Source organism: Bombina bombina, chromosome 5, assembly GCF_027579735.1.
Source record: "Bombina bombina isolate aBomBom1 chromosome 5, aBomBom1.pri, whole genome shotgun sequence".
NCBI classification, from domain to species: Eukaryota; Metazoa; Chordata; class Amphibia; order Anura; family Bombinatoridae; genus Bombina; species Bombina bombina.
In genome coordinates, this window is record NC_069503.1 from 881,125,601 (window position 1) to 881,146,261 (window position 20,661).

The following is a 20,661-nucleotide window of genomic DNA, read 5'->3' on the forward strand; positions in this document are numbered from 1 at the left end:
AAAAAAGCCAGGAGTTAAGAGCTTTCTGGGCTAACACCGGTTCATAAAGCTCTTAACTACTGTGCTCTAAAGTACACTAACACCCATAAACTACCTATGCACCCCTAAACCGAGGCCCCCCCCCCCACATCGCCGCCACTCTAATAAATTTTTTTAACCCCTAATCTGCCGACAGCACACCGCCGCAACCTACGTTATCCCTATGTACCCCTAATCTGCTGCCCCTAACACCACCGACCCCTATATTATATTTATTAACCCCTAATCTGCCGCCACCAACGTCGCTGCTACCTTACCTACAATTATTAACCCCTAATCTGCCGACCGGACCTCACCGCTACTATAATAAAGTTATTAAGCCCTAATCCGCCTCACTCCCACCTCAATAACCCTATAATAAATAGTATTAACCCCTAATCTGCCCTCCCTAACATCGCCGACACCTAACTTCAAGTATTAACCCCTAATCTGCCGACCGGACCTCACCGCTACTATAATAAATGTATTAACCCCTAAAGCTAAGTCTAACCCTAACACTAACACCCCCCTAAGTTAAATATAATTTAAATCTAACGAAATAAATTAACTCTTATTAAATAAATTATTCCTATTTAAAGCTAAATACTTACCTGTAAAATAAACCCTAATATAGCTACAATATAAATTATAATTATATTGTAGCTATTTTAGGATTTATATTTATTTTACAGGCAACTTTGTATTTATTTTAACCAGGTACAATAGCTATTAAATAGTTAAGAACTATTTAATAGCTACCTAGTTAAAATAATTACAAAATTACCTGTAAAATAAATCCTAACCTAAGTTACAATTAAACCTAACACTACACTATCAATAAATTAATTAAATAAAATACCTACAATTAAATCTAACACTACACTATCAATAAATTAATTACAGAAATACCTACAAATAAATACAATTAAATAAACTAACTAAAGTACAAAAAATTAAAAAAGCTAAGCTACAAAAAATAAAAAAATTAATTACAAACATAATAAAAATATTACAACAATTTTAAGCTAATTAAACCTACTCTAAGCCCCCTAATAAAATAACAAAGCCCCCCAAAATAAAAAAATGCCCTACCCTATTCTAAAATTAAAATAGAAAAGCTCTTTTACCTTACCAGCCCTTAAAAGGGCCTTTTGCGGGGCATGCCCCAAAGAATTCAGCTCTTTTGCCTGTAAAAATAAACACAATACCCCCCCAACATAACAACCCCCCACCCACATACCCCTAATCTAACCCAAACCCCCCTTAAATAAACCTAACACTAAGCCCCTGAAGATCTTCCTACCTTATCTTCACCACACCGGGTATAACCAATCCGTCCAGGCTCCGAAATCTTCATCCAAGCCCAAGCGGGGGCTGGAGATCCATCATCCGGCTGAAGTCTTCTATCAAGCGGCAAGAAGAAGTCCAGAAGAGGCTCCAAAGTCTTCATCCTATCCGGGCAGAAGAGGAGATCCGGACCGGCAACCATCTTCATCCAAGCGGCATCTTCTATCTTCATCCGATGACGAGCGGCTCCATCTTGAAGACCTCCGGCGCGGATCCATCCTCTTCTTCCGACGTCCTAAGTTCGAATGAAGGTTCCTTTAAATGACGTCATCAAAGATGGCGTCCCTCGAATTCCGATTGGCTGATAGGATTCTATCAGCCAATTGGAATTAAGGTAGGGAAAATCTGATTGGCTGATTGAATCAGCCAATCAGATTGAGCTTGCATTCTATTGGCTGTTCCGATCAGCCAATAGAATGCTAGCTCAATCTGATTGGCTGATTGGATCAGCCAATCGGATTGAACTTGAATCTGATGGGCTGATTCCATCAGCCAATCAGATTTTTCCTACCTTAATTTCCGATTGGCTGATAGAATCCTATCTGCCAATCGGAATTCGAGGGACGCCATCTTGGATGACGTCATTTAAAGGAACCTTCATTCGGATTTAGGACGTCGGAAGAAGAGGATGGATCCGCGCCGGAGGTCTTCAAGATGGAGCCGCTCGTCATCGGATGAAGATAGAAGATGCCGCTTGGATGAAGATGGTTGCCGGTCCGGATCTCCTCTTCTGCCCGGATAGGATGAAGACTTTGGAGCCTCTTCTGGACTTCTTCTTGCCGCTTGATAGAAGACTTCAGCCGGATGATGGATCTCCAGCCCCCGCTTGGGCTTGGATGAAGATTTCAGAGCCTGGACGGATCGGTTATACCCAGTGTGCTGAAGATAAGGTAGGAAGATCTTCAGGGGCTTAGTGTTAGGTTTATTTAAGGGGGGTTTGGGTTAGATTAGGGGTATGTGGGTGGTGGGTTGTAATGTTGGGGGGGGTATTGTATGTTTTTTTTTACAGGCAAAAGAGCTGAATTCTTTGGGGCATGCCCCGCAAAAGGCCCTTTTAAGGGCTGGTAAGGTAAACAAGCTTTTCTATTTTAATTTTAGAATAGGGTAGGGCATTTTTTATTTTGGGGGGCTTTGTTATTTTATTAGGGGGCTTAGAGTAGGTGTATTTAGCTTAAAAGTGTTGTAATATTTTTATTATGTTTGTAATTCATTTTTTTATTTTTTGTAACTTAGCTTTTTTTATTTTTTGTACTTTAGTTAGTTTATTTATTTGTATTTATTTGTAGGTATTGCATTTAATTTATTTATTGATAGTGTAGTGTTAGGTTTAATTGTAGATAATTGTAGGTATTTTATTTAATTAATTTATTGATAGTGTAGTGTTAGGTTTAATTGTAACTTAGGTTAGGATTTATTTTACAGGTATTTTTGTAATTATTTTAACTAGGTAGCTATTAAATAGTTATTAACTATTTAATAGCTATTGTACCTGGTTAAAATAAATACAAAGTTGCGTGTAAAATAAATATTATTCCTAAAATAGCTACAATATATTTATAATTTATATTGTAGCTATATTAGGGTTTATTTTACAGGTAAGTATTTAGCTTTAAATAGGAATAATTTATTTAATAAGAGTTAATTTATTTTGTTAGATTTCAATTATATTTAATTTAGGGGGGTGTTAGTGTTAGGGTTAGACTTAGCTTTAGGGGTTAATACATTTATTAGAGTAGCAGTGAGGTCTGGTTGGCAGATTAGGGGTTAATACTTGAAGTTAGGTGTCAGCAATGTTAGGGAGGGCAGATTAGGGGTTAATACTATTTATTATAGGGTTAGTGAGGCAGATTAGGGGTTAATACATTTATTATAGTAGCGGTGAGGTCCGGTCGGCAAATTAGGGGTTAATTATTGTAGGTAGATGGTGATGACGTTTTGGGGGGCAGATTAGGGGTTAATAAATATAATATAGGCGATAAAGTGTGACCGCACCACCCTTTCTAGTTAGTATGCTCAGGCACGGGATAAAGTCCGGTCATAGACTGTATAATAATAATAAAACATCCCAGCCACTGAGTCTTAGAATCAAGAAGTTTTTATTCTTCAACAAAAGATATGATCAAATTGATCTTTCACAAAAAGCAATCATAACCATCAAGGAAACATCAGGTGTAGGTTCACTCAGATCCACACATACCCCATCCACCAAACACATCCGTATCTAACCCTCAGCATAAATATTGAAAGAAAAAACATCAAAACAAAACATCAGATAAATAAATGAAAAAAGTGTATTATCACTCCCAGGGCGTCCCCAGGGAGTGAACTTTCGACACCACCCACTAAGGACTTCGTAGGATTAAGAACCATTAAGAGTGTCCACTCAATCCGTAACTCTGTAATGTTATAAGAACCAAGAGTGTCTCGTACTGTTGTGGAAACTCCTAAAACAAGAATGTCTTGTGCGTTACAAAACTTCCAACTGTAACAATGTGTATCTGTTTGAAACCATCAGCAATTATCTTCTTGCCACTATGTGAAGGTGGTCACAGGAAACATAACATGTTATAGTATTTGTAATCCATCACAGTGAATACTGGTAACGACTATAATGACAAGTCTTGTAATTGTAAGAGTATTACGGTTCAAATGTCCCTTTAACCTGACGTGCTTCTGGCCATATACTGTGTTGCGGGGAGCTGCAAACGTACTATCGGCCCAAACACACACCCTCTTCACACTTCACTCACGGTATCGTGCACTATCTCTTCCTCGTAATGCCTTTATTGCAGAGGATACAGTACATTCCACATTTTCCTTTTTACCAAAACTGCGAGTATCTCATACCCTCATGGCAGTTCGTGGCCTTTAATGTGTTGTAAATAAAGCAGATGCTTAAACAGCAGTGTTACCTCCTTCAGCATATGTGTGCATATATCGGTAGTGCCGTGAGACTCTCTGTCTTCAGTGTGGTTCTATGGGCCCCCCAGTGTAAGAATCTGGTCTCACCTCGCAATTTCTGTGGCTCAGATAGCACGATATCCAGGTGTCTGTGGTGGCGTCTCCTCGTTCCGACGCGCGTTTCGGGACTCCGCCCCTTTCTCAAGGAATTTACAGGTAATGGGGTGGAGGTGTGACTTAAATAGAATCAATTGTAATCTTATTGGCTAATCGCATACACGCCCCCACTCTAACGTCACATTCTACACACGTATTTGTGAAAACATGGCTTGGTTAGAAAACGAATGAATCTAAGACTCACGAATGGCTAGTGATCACTGCCGAGCAAGCACTAAATAGTCTCCACACTATCAACACAACAATAATACGCCAATACACGGCACCTTCAAGACAAAAACGCTGTACGCTACATATTCAGGGAGTTATGGATATATAGGCATTCTCGGCAATTTTCAATTATAGCTCTGTACCTGCTATCAACCATCGTAACTTAAACGGTACGCTCCCTCTCATCAATATTCCGCACACAGCATGTTAGTCAGTGTAGGCTAATATTTCATATTAGATGTGATTGTTCAATATCAGGGTCCCTCTATGGGATACCCTATTTACATGATAAATTATAAAGACTATATGCAATCGGCTCAGACAAAGCATGTCCCAAGGGTCTCAAAGGACCTCTTTCTTACCCTATTCAATGCTGGTTCTCGCAATCATAATTTATATAACAAATGAGTCATACAGAAGAAACTCCCCTTATGTGATCAATCCTACTTTAACGTATTTACAGGATAGATGGTGAATTCTATACAAAGGGGACTGGATATCATATATCATATTTAATTATCGCAAGACTATCACGCCGTGGATCAGAACCATGTACATTATTGGATCTTAATGTCCAAAAATCGCAATTATTTAAACCTTTTCCTACCTCTCTTCAGTTATTCATCTCTTAGAGAAGGACACATTCTTGAGAAAGCAATTCACCACTTAAGAACTGTGAAAAGCTCAGATAAAATTTCCCCAGGAGATGTCTCTATTGAGACCTTTGGGGACCATGGTATCCAATTTTTTGATCCATAGTGCCTCCTTACGGAATAGTATTTTCTGTCTGTCACCTCCTCTCTGTAAGGGGGACACCCCATCAATAACTTGAAACCTTAATTGGCTCTTATTGTGTGCCAATCGGGTGAAATGATGGGCCACAGGTGCATCCTCGTCATCCTTACCTATGGCTGCTTTATGCTGACGTATCCTATCACGGACAGTCTGTTTGGTCTCTCCTACATATGCCAGGCCACATGGGCACTTAATGACATATATGACATATTTAGAATTGCAGGAGAACCTACCATTGATCGGAATCCTTTTGCCTGATAGGGGATGGGTAATGTGATCCCCTTGTAACATAGAATGACAAAGAGCACAGTTCATACAGGAAAAGGAGCCTTTCTTATTGATTGTAGTTGGTTTTCTCATGGTACCCCAATCAGCCCGTATCAGTTCATCTTTCAGGTTTTTATTTCTCCGAAAAGAGAATAGTGGAGTCTCATTGAAGATCTTACCCACCTGTATATCCTCTCTTAGTAAGTGCCGGTGTTGTAAGATTATCCTTTTAAAGACCTTACTATGTGACCCAAAGTGACTCACAAAGGGCACCGAAAATTTTTTGGCTTCACGAGTAGTCTTACTCAATAGGCTAGCCCTGTCAATGTTCAGTACTTTATTCATATTTTCTTCCAGAATTTGCACTGGATACCCTCTGTCTAAAAATTTTTTAGACATTTCATCCAATCTCTGTAGGCAAATTACTGGATCATCCACAATCCTTTTAGTCCGCAGAAGTTGGCCTAATGGAAGGTTCTTAATCAGAGAAGGGGGATGGAAACTTTCATACCGTAAGGTATTATTCCGATCCGTTTCTTTAGAAAATAAATCACTTCTGAGTTTCTGATCTGCAATCGATATCATGGTGTCTAAAAAGCTTACTTTGGACTTACTTGCTTCCATAGTAAACTTAAGGGATTCATGTGCCGAATTAAGTTTTGATACAAATTGTATCAGGCCATCATCACTACCAGTCCAAATAAAGAAGACGTCATCTATGTAACGATACCAGCCTAAAACAAATTTCTTATAGTCTTCATCCTCCTGTATGCAAATTATTATGACCCTGGGGAAGTCTCCCTATGGGTGATGGGGGAAACCAGACGTGGACTCCTTGCCCAGTGTGCTTAGAGGAATGTGGCTGCACCTCACTGATGAGGCCCATAGGAGGCCGAAACGATCGTCTGGGGTTGTCATGTTCCTTGTTCAGAGGAGAATTGCCTGGTATTTCGGGGCTGGACTGACCTTACTTGGCAGGATCAGACTGATATACTTCAGGAAAGTTTTCTTCTGTGAAAAGCACACTGGTCTAAAAGACGCTGCTTCCGGGTGGTAAATTGCCATAGAACAAGCCACTGAGCTGTTGTTCGTTCCTGGTAGAGCGCTTCTCTCATTGTATGCAAATTATTATGACCCTGGGGAAGTCTCCCTATGGGTGATGGGGGAAACCAGACGTGGACTCCTTGCCCAGTGTGCTTAGAGGAATGTGGCTGCACCTCACTGACGAGGCCCATAGGAGGCCGAAACGATCGTCTGGGGTTGTCATGTTCCTTGTTCAGAGGAGAATTGCCTGGTATTTCGGGGCTGGACTGACCTTACTTGGCAGGATCAGACTGATATACTTCAGGAAAGTTTTCTTCTGTGAAAAGCACACTGGTCTAAAAGACGCTGCTTCCGGGTGGTAAATTGCCATAGAACAAGCCACTGAGCTGTTGTTCGTTCCTGGTAGAGCGCTTCTCTCTTTGTATGCAAATTATTATGACCCTGGGGAAGTCTCCCTATGGGTGATGGGGGAAACCAGACGTGGACTCCTTGCCCAGTGTGCTTAGAGGAATGTGGCTGCACCTCACTGACGAGGCCCATAGGAGGCCGAAACGATCGTCTGGGGTTGTCATGTTCCTTGTTCAGAGGAGAATTGCCTGGTATTTCGGGGCTGGACTGACCTTACTTGGCAGGATCAGACTGATATACTTCAGGAAAGTTTTCTTCTGTGAAAAGCACACTGGTCTAAAAGACGCTGCTTCCGGGTGGTAAATTGCCATAGAACAAGCCACTGAGCTGTTGTTCGTTCCTGGTAGAGCGCTTCTCTCTTTGTATGCAAATTATTATGACCCTGGGGAAGTCTCCCTATGGGTGATGGGGGAAACCAGACGTGGACTCCTTGCCCAGTGTTCTTAGAGGAATGTGGCTGCACCTCACTGACGAGGCCCATAGGAGGCCGAAACGATCGTCTGGGGTTGTCATGTTCCTTGTTCAGAGGAGAATTGCCTGGTATTTCGGGGCTGGACTGACCTTACTTGGCAGGATCAGACTGATATACTTCAGGAAAGTTTTCTTCTGTGAAAAGCACACTGGTCTAAAAGACGCTGCTTCCGGGTGGTAAATTGCCATAGAACAAGCCACTGAGCTGTTGTTCGTTCCTGGTAGAGCGCTTCTCTCTTTGTATGCAAATTATTATGACCCTGGGGAATTCATCCTTGTAGACCACATCCTCCTCAAACTTCCCTACAAATAAGTTCGCATAAGTAGGTGCTACGTTTGAGCCCATAGCCGTTCCTTGTTTTTGGACATAGAACGTATCTTCAAATAGAAAAAAGTTTTCATATAGAATGATCTTTAAGAGATCTTTGATTAGTCTTCTTTCATTCGGGGAATATAAGTTGTCCTTGTCTAGAAAATAGAATACTCCCTCTATTCCTAACTCATGAGGAATCGAAGTATAAAGACTAGCTATGTCCATCGTTACCAGTTGGCTATTCATAGGAACCACCAATGAAGATATCTTGCACAAAAAGTCAGTCGTGTCCTGTAAATACGAACTTAAATAACCTAATAAAGGTCTAATGAGTTGATCCAAGAATACTGCTAACGGTTGGAACATTGAATCTGTACCTGCGACAATGGGTCGACCGGGAGGGTCCATGAGTCTTTTATGTATCTTGGGTAATACATAAAATACCGGTATAATCGGATGTTCTTTAATCAGGAATTTCGCCTGTTTCTTAGTAATGATATCGGAGGCTAAAGATTCCTCAATTATCTTGCTTATTTTGCTTTTTACCCTCGATGTAGGGTCAGCCGTCAATTTGGCATAATTCTCTGTATCTTGTAATTGGCGGAGGACCTCCTCCTTATATTTGTTCTTATGCATGATAACCAGGGCACCGCCCTTGTCAGCTGGCTTCAGGATCAAATCCTCATTTTTCTGAATGGATATCAGTGCTAATTTCTCTTGTTTAGAGATGTTGGACTTCATTTTTGTACGGAAATTTCTTTTAAATTTTTCAAAATCCTTTTTAATTAAAGTGATATATGCTTCAACTGAAGCATTCGTGTGAGGAGGATTGAAAGTACTCTTGGGTTTAATATTTCGTACATGAAATTGAAAGGGACTGTTAGGCTCAGTAGTGTTGACGTCTTCTTTATTCGCAAAAAAGCTCTTTAATCTCAGATTCCTAAAGAAACGATGAAGGTCACATTCTAGTTCAAAAAAGTCTGGGGTAGTAGTAGGGACGAAAGATAATCCCTTTTGTAATACCCCTCTGATTGCCTCACCGATCTCAATCCCTGATATATTAACTACTAGACTCTCTGCTCCCTCCGATTCTGTCGGGTTGAGATCTGGTATGTTGTGTCTCCGGTGTTTCCTCCCCCCCTCCTCTTCCTCTTCTTCGATTTCTTGTTCCACGTCCTCTTAAGGGAAAAGGGATTGAGGAGTCACTGAAATCACTATCAGATGAGGACTCTCCTGGGAAATTATATACTTGTGTCCCTCTTCTGAATCTTCTAAAAGGTGTAAAGTCTGGGTTACGCCATCTATAGACTTTATTATTTTGATAATCAGTGAGATCTCTCTGAAATTTCTTATATTTCTTACTTTCTAAACTCTTTTTAAAGATAGAAAGGTCACTGTCCAGCTTAGATTTAAAATTGCTGAAGTCTGTTTCAGACTTTAACTCCTTGAGAGATAGTTCCACCTTATCTATCTCCTGCTGCATCTTGGGTAGTTCCTTCTGTATATACTCTATTGTCAAAATCAAGATATCATAGGAGCATTTATTTAAAATGCCCTCAAATTTGTCACAGTATTCTGAATTTTCCCTAAATAATGTGGGATGGAGATGACTTCTGAGACCCCTTGGAATACGCTTCTGTCTAAAATACTCAGCTAAGGTAACTGAATGTAACTCGTATACAATCTTCTGCTTAATCATCTGTTCTAAACTCGGCGGTTCCTTAACATCAGGCTCATTATTCAAAAAATCTCTATTGCCAACACATAAAGTAGCTATTCGTGAGGCATCCAAATCTGAGTAAGCAAACATCTTAGTCCCTTCCATCGTACTCATCAAACGTGAGTGTGCACGTCACAGACCAAATTAATATATGCGATAAAGTGTGACCGCACCACCCTTTCTAGTTAGTATGCTCAGGCACGGGATAAAGTCCGGTCATAGACTGTATAATAATAATAAAACATCAAAAATCCCAGCCACTGAGTCTTAGAATCAAGAAGTTTTTATTCTTCAACAAAAGATATGATCAAATTGATCTTTCACAAAAAGCAATCATAACCATCAAGGAAACATCAGGTGTAGGTTCACTCAGATCCACACATACCCCATCCACCAAACACATCCGTATCTAACCCTCAGCATAAATATTGAAAGAAAAAACATCAAAACAAAACATCAGAGAAATAAATGAAAAAAGTGTATTATCACTCCCAGGGCGTCCCCAGGGAGTGAACTTTCGACACCACCCACTAAGGACTTCGTAGGATTAAGAACCATTAAGAGTGTCCACTCAATCCGTCGGCGGTGTTAGGGGCAGCAGATTAGGGGTACATAGGTATAATTTAGGTTGCGGGGGTGTACGGAGCGGAAGATTAGGGGTTAAAAAAATATGCAGGGGTCAGCGATAGCGGGGGCGGCAGATTAGGGGTTAATAAGTGTATGGTTAGGGGTGTTTAGACTCGGGGTTCATGTTAGGGTGTTAGGTGCAGACTTTGGAAGTGTTTCCCCATAGGAAATAATGGGGCTGTGTTAAGTGCTGAACGCTGCTTTTTTGCAGGTGTTAGGTTTTTTTTCAGCTCAAACTGCCCCATTGTTTTCTATGGGGGAATCGTGCACGAGCACGTTTTTGAAGCTGGCCGTGTCCGTAAGCACCGCTGGTATTGAGAGTTGCAATGGCGGTAAATATGCCTAACGCAGCCCTTCTGTGAACTCTAAATACCAGCAGTATTTAAAAGGTGCGGGGGAAAAAAGCCAGCGTTAGCTACGTGGGTCGTTACCGACAAAACTCTAAATCTAGCCGATTGTTTCTTATTTTTTACACCATTTTTCACATTTTTTTCACTTCTTTATATTTAGATTTTTAATCATTTTTGTCCTTTTCGCAGTATCATTGTATTGATTTTATCCCTCCGTTTCTTGGCTTCCCGTATTATCACATGGGTTATACATATACACAGTCTACACATTTTTGACCTTTACATATATACTCTTAGTTAATGTAATATATATTTTGAATTTATAAATTTTAAAATTTGTAATTTTCTATTTTTAATTTTCATATTTAAGGATTTTTGCATTGTGACTTATCTAGATTAGATCCTGCACCATCATTGGATTTATTTATACATTTGGTATTTTCTAAACCGGTTTTAACTTTCTAATCCAGATTGCTTATTTAGCGCCCCTTTCCTTACCCATTTTTTTCTGCTCATGGAAGTTCAAGAGGGGTTATGCTTTTCCTCTGGTGCCTTTGATTCTCAGCCATCTCAGGAGAATCCGCAGAGAGAAAGTGGAGATGTTGGCAGTAATTGCTTATTGGCCCAGGAGACCTTGGTTTCTCATGTTGTTGAGTCTGTCCATGAAGGCTCCTATGATTCTACCTGCGAAGCCAGACCTGCTGCACCAGGGTCCTCTTCTACATCCGGATCCACAGTCTCTCAAACTGAGGGTCTGGAGATCGAGAAACAGCAACTGAGAGAAAAGGGTTTTTTGGATCAAGTCATCTCCACTCTCATGCAGGCAAGGAAGAGGTCAACTTCTACATCATATTACCAAATTTGGAATATTTTTTTCGGAATGGGCCTCCCACAAAGGGATCTCTCCATGTTCTTTCTCTTCTGTGGAGCTTTTGAGTTTTTTCCAGGATGGTCTGGACAAGGGACTCAGCTTGAATACCTTGAAAGTTCAAGTTACAGTATTATCAGCACTTTCAGGTGTTAAATGGGCATTGGATCCAGATGTTATTCGATTTCTACAGGCTGTTATGCACATCAGACCTCCTAGGAAGTCTTTTTCACCTCCATGGGATATGCCTCTTGTTTTATCTGCTCTTCAGAAAACTCCTTTTGAACCTTTGGAGGACATCCCTTTGATGCTCCTTACTCTAAAGTCTGTGCTATTGGTGGCCCTGACCTCAGGTCTGGGTTTCAGAACTGGGTGCTCTGTCAGCACAGGAATCATTTATATCCTTTTTTCCAGATAAAGTGGTGTTGCGGACTGTTCCTGAATTCCGCCCTAAGGTGCTTTCCTCTTTTCACATTGACCAGGAAATTGTTCTGCCTACATTTTTCCTGAATGCTATTTCTGCAGAAGAGGTGGCCTGGCATACCCTGGATGTTGTGCGGTGTTTGTCTATTTACCTTCAGAGATCTATGGATTGGAGGAAGTCCTCAAGGCTCTTTGTCCTTCCCACAGGCCCTAAAAGAGGGGAGATGGCCTCAGTGGCTACTATTTCTCAATGGATAGTGTCCGCCATCTCAAAGGCCTATAAATGTTGTCAGGTTCCGGTTCCTCAGGGCATTAAAGCAATTCTACTTGAGCCTTATCTGCTTCCTGGGCAGCTGCTGCACACGTTCCTATGGACCAGATATGCAAGGCGGCATCATGGACTTCTGTGAAAACATTTATTTCTCACTACCTCCTGGATGTCAGATCAGCTAAACAGGCTAATTTTGGAGCAGCTGTTTTGACAGCATCATAATATTTGTTTTGTTAACAATGAATACACTTTTTTGCAGTATATTCTGTTGTTGTGTTTTCTTTTCCTCCCAGAGTTCTTGTGCTAGGGTATTACCCTGGCGTATTGCTGTCATGGCCATGGCCGAGAATAGGGAAAATTTATTTCATACTTACCATTATTTTCCATTCCCGGTTATGGGCCATGACAGAAATACGGTCACGCCCTTTGGTGTGGCTGGTTATGAACTGAGGAGTACAGGGGCTATAGGGTACTTATGGTATCTTTTGATTCGATTTCCTGTCCTGAGGGGGTGAGGGGAGGATCTAACCCTGGCTTATTGCTGTCATTCCCCATAACCGGGAAAGGAAAATAACGGTAAGTATGAAGTAAATTTTCCCTAATATATAAACATATATATATATATATATATATAAATATATATATATATATATATATATATATATATAAAAATATATATATATATATATGAATAAGGAGAAGCACTGATCTAAAAACAATAAACAATACTGATAAAAAAAAACTCCAAATAAATGTATATATAAATGAAAGTGGAGTGAACTAAAAGAAAATCGATTTAAAAATTCTGACCTGAATACAAAATTCTAAAAATATATATTGAATATTGATTCTTAACCGGTGTACAAAACACTAGGTCCTGTAGAATGAAAGTCTTTTAATAAAAAATCAGATAATGTTCCAGTTTGGTTAGGTAATATACTGAATGCCTGTACATACTGTATTCAAATATTCCAGTTGTTTGAAAAGCAGAAGAAATGACTACTTGCAGGATTTAACCTTAATCCATATGAGTTAAGTTTGAGCCTGTTAGAATGTCCCTGAGGGGGTTCCTGTGGTTTCAAGTATTCTGTAAAGAGGGCTCCCCCATCTATCTTGGCAGGTAGAAACTTTCTTCTCCTATATCGAGGGTCACTCCGTCTGTCTTAGCAGATGAAAACTTCCCTCTCATGTATGTGTGATCGATATAAAATGGAAACAACACACAATAATAGTGTAATCTCGTTTGGACTACTCGTGTGGAGCAGAATAATTAAATCACAACATAATTTTACCAATGGTATTATGAACTCTTAGGGTGCTTAAATAGAAAAAATGTCTACTTACAAGATGTTACCTCAATCCTTATGAGGTAAGTGTAAAACCATACAGGGTAGCTGCGTATGAATTTTGTTATCCATGATATCCACCCCCAGAATCTAATGTTATACAAATCCACTCTTTACTTCCTTGCTCCCTGGAGTTTGGTGTAGGTCTTTTTTAGAAACTCCCTTCCAAATGATGTATACGTGTGGGAAACAAACAGAAGACACAAAAATAGTGCAAGCCAGTTTAATAAATAAATATTATTCTCATTAGTTGCTCTCCAATTGTCCCCATAAGAAGTGTGCTCACATTCAATATCCTCAACAGTATGAGGTATGATCACATCAATACAGCAAATTCCTCAACAAGAGTTTAGGGGATGAAGATAAGAGTCCGTTTCTCTTGTAGAGAACGTTTGTAAAAAGTTCCTCTTCATCTTTGATGAAGAAGGAATAACATATTCACAGCCTTCGAAGCGCATTAGGTTTGATAGACTTTGTAGTTTAAATGTTTAATTACTATTTTTTCAACGTAATGGTTGTTTTACTGTTCTAAGGAACTTTTATTTTATTTGAAAAGTGTTTTACAAACGTTCATACGCAGCTACCCTGTATGGTTTTACAATTACCTCATAAGGATTGAGGTAACGTCTTGTAAGTAGGCATTTTTTCTAATTCTGTTCTGATTTTACAAATGAATTTCAACTATATAGTCTGAGGATACTCAGGTACTTACTCACCCACAACTATTTTTGAGGGAGAGTTCTATCTCCAGAGATGTGGGACAGCTATGAGGGCCAAATTTGCCCCCTCCTATGCCAACCTTTTTATGGGTTGGTGGGAGCTGTCCCACATCTATGGAGATAGTAACCCCCAGAGGTATCTGGTCCATTATTATGGATGATACATAGATGACCTATTGTTGATTTGGTTGGGTAATGACTCTGACTTCTCAGAATTTATGAACTATCTGAATTGTAATACTATTGGCATCCAGTTCACTTCTGAACTACAAAGAAAAGTGATTCATTTCCTTGACATTTCCCTATTGGGAACTAGAGAAGGAAAAATTATCACAAACATCTATAGGAAGCCAACAATAGGCAATGCATTATTGCATGCCAAGAGCTGCCACCCTCAAACATGTACCCTTTGCAGTGGCAAAGGGTCAATTTGTCAGGGTGAAAAGAAACTGCACCCTCAAAACATTTTTCCAACAACAGTCTAAAGATCTCAGCACAAGATTGAAACAGAGACGATATTCAGAACAAGTAATCCACAAAGCAGAGATCCATGATCAATCCAAAAGGGTAACATTTGTTACAGAATTTAGAACACAATATACAGAGATCTGTAAGATCATTAAAAAGCATTTTAATTTTCTATCAGCAGACGATAAACTTGAAAAATGTGTCAATGACAGATTACGCTGCTCCTATAGGAGGACAAAAACATTGGCTAATACTCTATCACCCTCTTCTTTGCCGGAGCTGAATAAACCTGTCAGCTCTTGGCTTACACAGAAGGGACTTTACAAATGAAGACAGAAGTGTCGGGTGTGCGAGTATATCACAGTATCTAATATATTTAAATCAGAGGTCACTAGAGAAACTTTTCCCATCAATAGTTGTTTGAAATGCACTACGATCTATGTGATTTACTTACTTACCTGTACACTTTGTCACCTACAATATGTAGGTTTTACTACAAATGAGGTCAAGGTTCGCATTAGAAACCATTTGTCCACTATACAAGCAGGAGAAGCTAGTACTCCTCTAGTCAGACATTTTGCACGCTGTCATGACAAAAGTGTTAACTCCTTGAGATGGCAGGCCATAGAAAGGGTAACATGCCCTCCGAAAGGGGATGGACGTGAACAACTGCTGCGGACAGGGAGATGTACTGGATTTTCAGGCTTCAGACAAGGGTCCCCACCGGTCTGAATTCTAAATACAATTTGATCAATTTTTGGAAGTAGTATACCTCCTTCCATTTTTTTTTCTTTTTTTCTACTATTTATTGTCAAATCATAAAAACTAATTTTTATCCCCCTTACATCTCCCTTTTCCACAGCATACACATATGTGTCTCTACACATACCATCTTCAGGTCCAGCTTTCACATATTGTTATATGCCGATTTAATTTCAGCAGACATGATCACACATACTTTATTTATTTATTTAATTATTTGTGTCATACTAGGTACTACTTTATATTCTCATAACATATTGTTTTTGAATCTTATAATTTAGAACTGTTATTATTTCATTATAATTGTTTGTTTTATCTATTAAAGAATTGTATTTCACATGATAACAGTATATGAATGCTTAGCACATTTAAACTGTGGCATACATGTGTCGGTAATAGCCTATAAATTTTTGCTTTGGGGTTATAGACTAACATCTATATAGGCCATGCATTTCGGTTTAAAACATATGAGATTATAGCTACCAGAGATGTTTGTGATTTAGGAGCACAAGTAATTAATTAATGGATGAATAAATAAATAAGTATGCACATATATTGTGCACATTAGCCTATGTAACCAGTTCTGTACCTTGTCCCATTTTCAACATTTTTGAATGTATTGAATGTTTTCAATGTCTCCATTCCTACCCTGTTGATATTATATTAAGTTTGGTATGATGTGAATGTAATAAGAAAGGGGACAAGCTACCCGATGACATCACTTTGCCCTTTTAAATTCTTATCCTATCAGATTTAACTTGCAGCCTTAAATAGGTTAGCAGGTGTTTTACACACAGCTATGATTACGACCTGAGGGTTAAAACATGTCAGCCGTTCACTACAAGTGATTGACGTTTCTAACCCATGGATGTTGTGGGCATTTTATTCTTGGAAAGAAATAAAGTATGGAACTTTTAAACTAACCGTCTCCTGCACACTGCTTTTTTTCTCCTATTATATATATATATATACATATATATATATATATATATATATATATATATATATATATATATATTGAAAAACAAGAGAACAAAAGAGAACGTGGTAAAGAAACCACGTCTCTGGGACTGCGCTAGGATCTGGCACCTGTTGGTAAATTTAAATCCAACAGAATGCTAATAGTTTATCTCTGCAGCTAAGTCAATGTCGGAAAGATTATCCGAAATATCTATCCAAAGAGATTATTGACAAAAAAAAAGAGATTATGACTTAAGAGCACAAGAATCCACTATATATGATATTATAAGAATATTGGATACAACTCTTTATGTATGTCAGAGTTACTTGATACAAACAAAATGAAATCACAATATATTATAATGACAAACTTTGTTAAAACATTGATTGCATAAAATAAATTGAATTCAATAGGTTAAAATTTAGCTAGTCTATTAAAGGAGAGGTGGGCCTACTTAAAATAAATAGACTAGAAATCAATATAGCAAATTGGAACACCAAGTTCAATATGTACCCCGTTATATGTGTTATATCCAGTTCAATTATACATACATTATCTACAGACAAATGTGGTCCATAAAGTGAGATGATATTAGTAATAATATATTATGATGCTGTAATAGTCAATATAGCTATATAAGTATACAAAAATAGCAGGTAACAACAAAATCTGAAAATAGATGTTTCCTAAAAAACAATCCAACACTATGTAGTAGATACTGGAGTTAAATATGGCTCAATCCAAGTAGAATATCATATCAGAGTGTGTCATAGTTCGTGATAATAATCAGCAGGTAAAAATATTCTTATCCTTGGCTATGGTTGCAAATTTGGTACTCAGCAACGGAACCGCAATCATATGAGGTAAGGGACATGCTCTGCGTTGATCTTTTTTGTGTGTTTTCAGAGGCCCAAATGTTCCGGCTATAGTTTAATGAAGCTCCCAGCTAATGTTGAGTTATCGGCTTGTGTCTTGTATCTCCCAACTGCGGATATAGTCTGCCCGCCAGCAGCAGCTCTCACATCAATACGTGGAGTATATATAGAGAGGGAGAAATAAACTTACAATAGTTTGACACTGTACTATTTAGGGATAAAAAGTATACATAGCACACGTCGTGGTTATGCTTACAAGAACAACCCTCAACGAATGAGATATGTAAGTATGCAGAAGTTGAAATTCAAGTTATGTTAAACAACAATATCAGAAGTGTCTACCAGGACCGGGTTGCCCTCTGCACCAAACTTTATGCGATTCGAAGTATATAAAGGTTAACTACTTCTTCATCAGAGGTAAGAGGGCATATAAAGTGGTCCTGGAAATTTTATAACCTCGGTACTAGAGGGCGTGCGCTCATAGTAGACCTCTATTGGATGACATGTATGACCGGCCCCCCAAGGAAAACCAATGGGAACAGTCATTTTGTAACTACCCATTATGGGCTAGTTTTTACCCAAAACAGATTTACAAATTATGGAACATTCACTTACAGGTATTTGTTTAAAACAATAAAAGAAGCCATTAAAAAGAACATGATAATAGTAGTGCTACAACTTATATGTATAGCACAATGATACATATTGGATAACATGTATGACCGGTCCCCAAAAGAGGAAACCCAGTCAGAACAGTCATATTGTAAATACCCATTACAGGCTCGTTTTTGCCCGAAACAGATTTACAAATGATAAAACATTAATTTACAGATATTTGTTTTGAACAGTAAAAGGAAGGGTATTTTACTTAATATCAGACCGTATTTTGGTAAGAAGATCCTATTCATGATTCACACCAAAGAGGGTGGAAAGAAGCAGAAGCCTACATATACAACCTCATATTTCCTTACGTTATTTCTATTTCTTATGAGAGTAACAACAAGCTTAATGTATATTCCGTTAAAGAATAGGTTCTATCCATTAGTTGTTATTTACTTCAATGCTACAATATACAAAGTCTTTTCTTTTTCCTATAGTGATCCGATATATTCTACTGAAATTTTCCAAAAAATGTATGCACATTCTGGAATCAATTTATAATTATGTATCTCTGTGGCATAATCTTAATTATACCTATGGGTCCTAGGATAACAGGACTAAATACATTATGTTATATATTATTTGTCTGGATATAGATGTTATAATGGAAATTAGATTTACACATTCCTTAAGCTATTTTACCCATATATGTATACATATATTTCTCTTAATGGAAAGAGTATGCCAATTCAGTATTACTTTAAATCTAGAAAAGTTCTTCTGTACATAGTTATTGTTATTTGTATTCTTTACTGATTATTTGATTTTTTTCAAAAGTTCTTTTAGGAGACTTTTCATATTCGGAAAGCGGATAGATCAATCTCTTTATTTAGTCCCTAGGGGGTATAGGGTATTTAGAAAGTGGATCCAATAGGTTTCTCTTTTTCGAAGTGTAAGAAACCTATTGCCTCCTCTCCCACTGATGTTCACATGTTCTAGGATAGTTCCCCTCAAACATTTAGGATTTTTGTTATGTACAATTTTGTAGTGTTTAGATAGACTGTGGCCATCGAATCTCGCTAGGTCTTCTGAATCTTCATCCAATATGAGGAGGATATCGTCGATGTAGCATCCCCACCATATTATATAGTTTTTAAAGGGATTATCTTGGTGATAAATGTATTCTTGCTCCCAATACCCCATATAAAGGTTGGCATAACCAATCTACATATTGGGAGAGTCTGGAGGTCAGGGAATAAATGCCCAAAATTATTGGGCATCCCGGGGATAAATGGGGTCCTTATGGACCTTTGGTAGGTGATAGAATATTGCAATTTTAGGATATTTATTGAATAAGTAGTCAAACTCATTTTTAGAAAGTATCCCTTTATCTTTAACATCATCTATAAGTGATAGATACTCTCTTAGAAATACAGAAGTTGTATTCCCACCTAGCTTTCTATATGTACTATTTTCTTCTAGTAGATTATGTGCTTCTTCTTTTGTTTTGTAAAATAATACCTCCACCTTTATCAACTTCTCTTATCACAAGATCTTTATTTTTTTCAAGTTTTCTTATTATATCCTTCTCTCATTTTTTTAGGTTGTCTTTTTTCATTTTATAGTTGGAACAAAGGGAAGTAAAATCCCCATGTACCAAATCTAAAGACGTTGGGATAAAATTGCCTTTTGAATGTATTGGAAAAAAGGTGGAGTTTAGTTTAAGATTAGATCTTTTTATTGTATCATAATCTGTTTGAGTGCATACACCTCCCTCTAGGTTTAATTCCTCCAGAGTTAGGATGGTCTCTAAATCTTTATCTGAGGGTATCTGTGTTGCTGTAGTACAACCACTTTTTTGTGATCCTATTTTTTCAAAATGTCGACGGAGGGTTAATTTTTTTAATAAATTTATGTAAATCGATAAATAAATCGAAAGGATTAGAACCACTTGTAGGGGCAAAACTAAGGCCTCTTATTAAAACATTCAGTTATTTTTTCTGTTAGGGAAATTGTTAATACATTTTTAAATATTTTAGCTAGTTGTTTAGGTGTTGAAGTTTGACTGTACGTTTCCCTTTTAGATTTTCTGCCTGCCACTCTCCCTCCTCATATTCCTCGTCTGGTCCTTTTCGTTTCGCATTTCTTTCTACTGTTTTCCGCTCAGGCCTTAGATTTATATCTGTTTGTCTTTTTTGCGGGGGAGTCCCTATAGAACTTCATAAAGTTGGATAGTTGTGAGTGTTTTTTAAAGGGACCCCTAAAGAAGGTGAACGTGAGGAGGAGGCATTTTGGAAATATCCAGGATCTTGTTTATTCGTTAGATAAGTGGATGTATTTCGTTGTCTCCATTCATACATATTGTAGTCTGGATTCTCCTGATTCTGATAGTTATATTATTATTATTATTATTATTATTATCAGGTATTTGTAGAGCGCCAACAGATTCCGCAGCGCTGTTATATTCATTATAGTGTTTATCATTATAATCCTCATAATGACTGTTCTTATTATAATTCCAACTCTTAAATTGTTTGTTCTTAATTTTTTTGAGTGTGAATGGGGTTACTGTTTCTAAAAAAAAAATGTGACTCTGGATTTTGTTTCCAGGGGTAGTTCCGTTGTGTTTGATGCGTTTTGTAAGTATTGCTATTATTTATATAATTTGGTTGCGGCCAGTTTTATATTTATATTACTGTATATATGTGTATATATATATA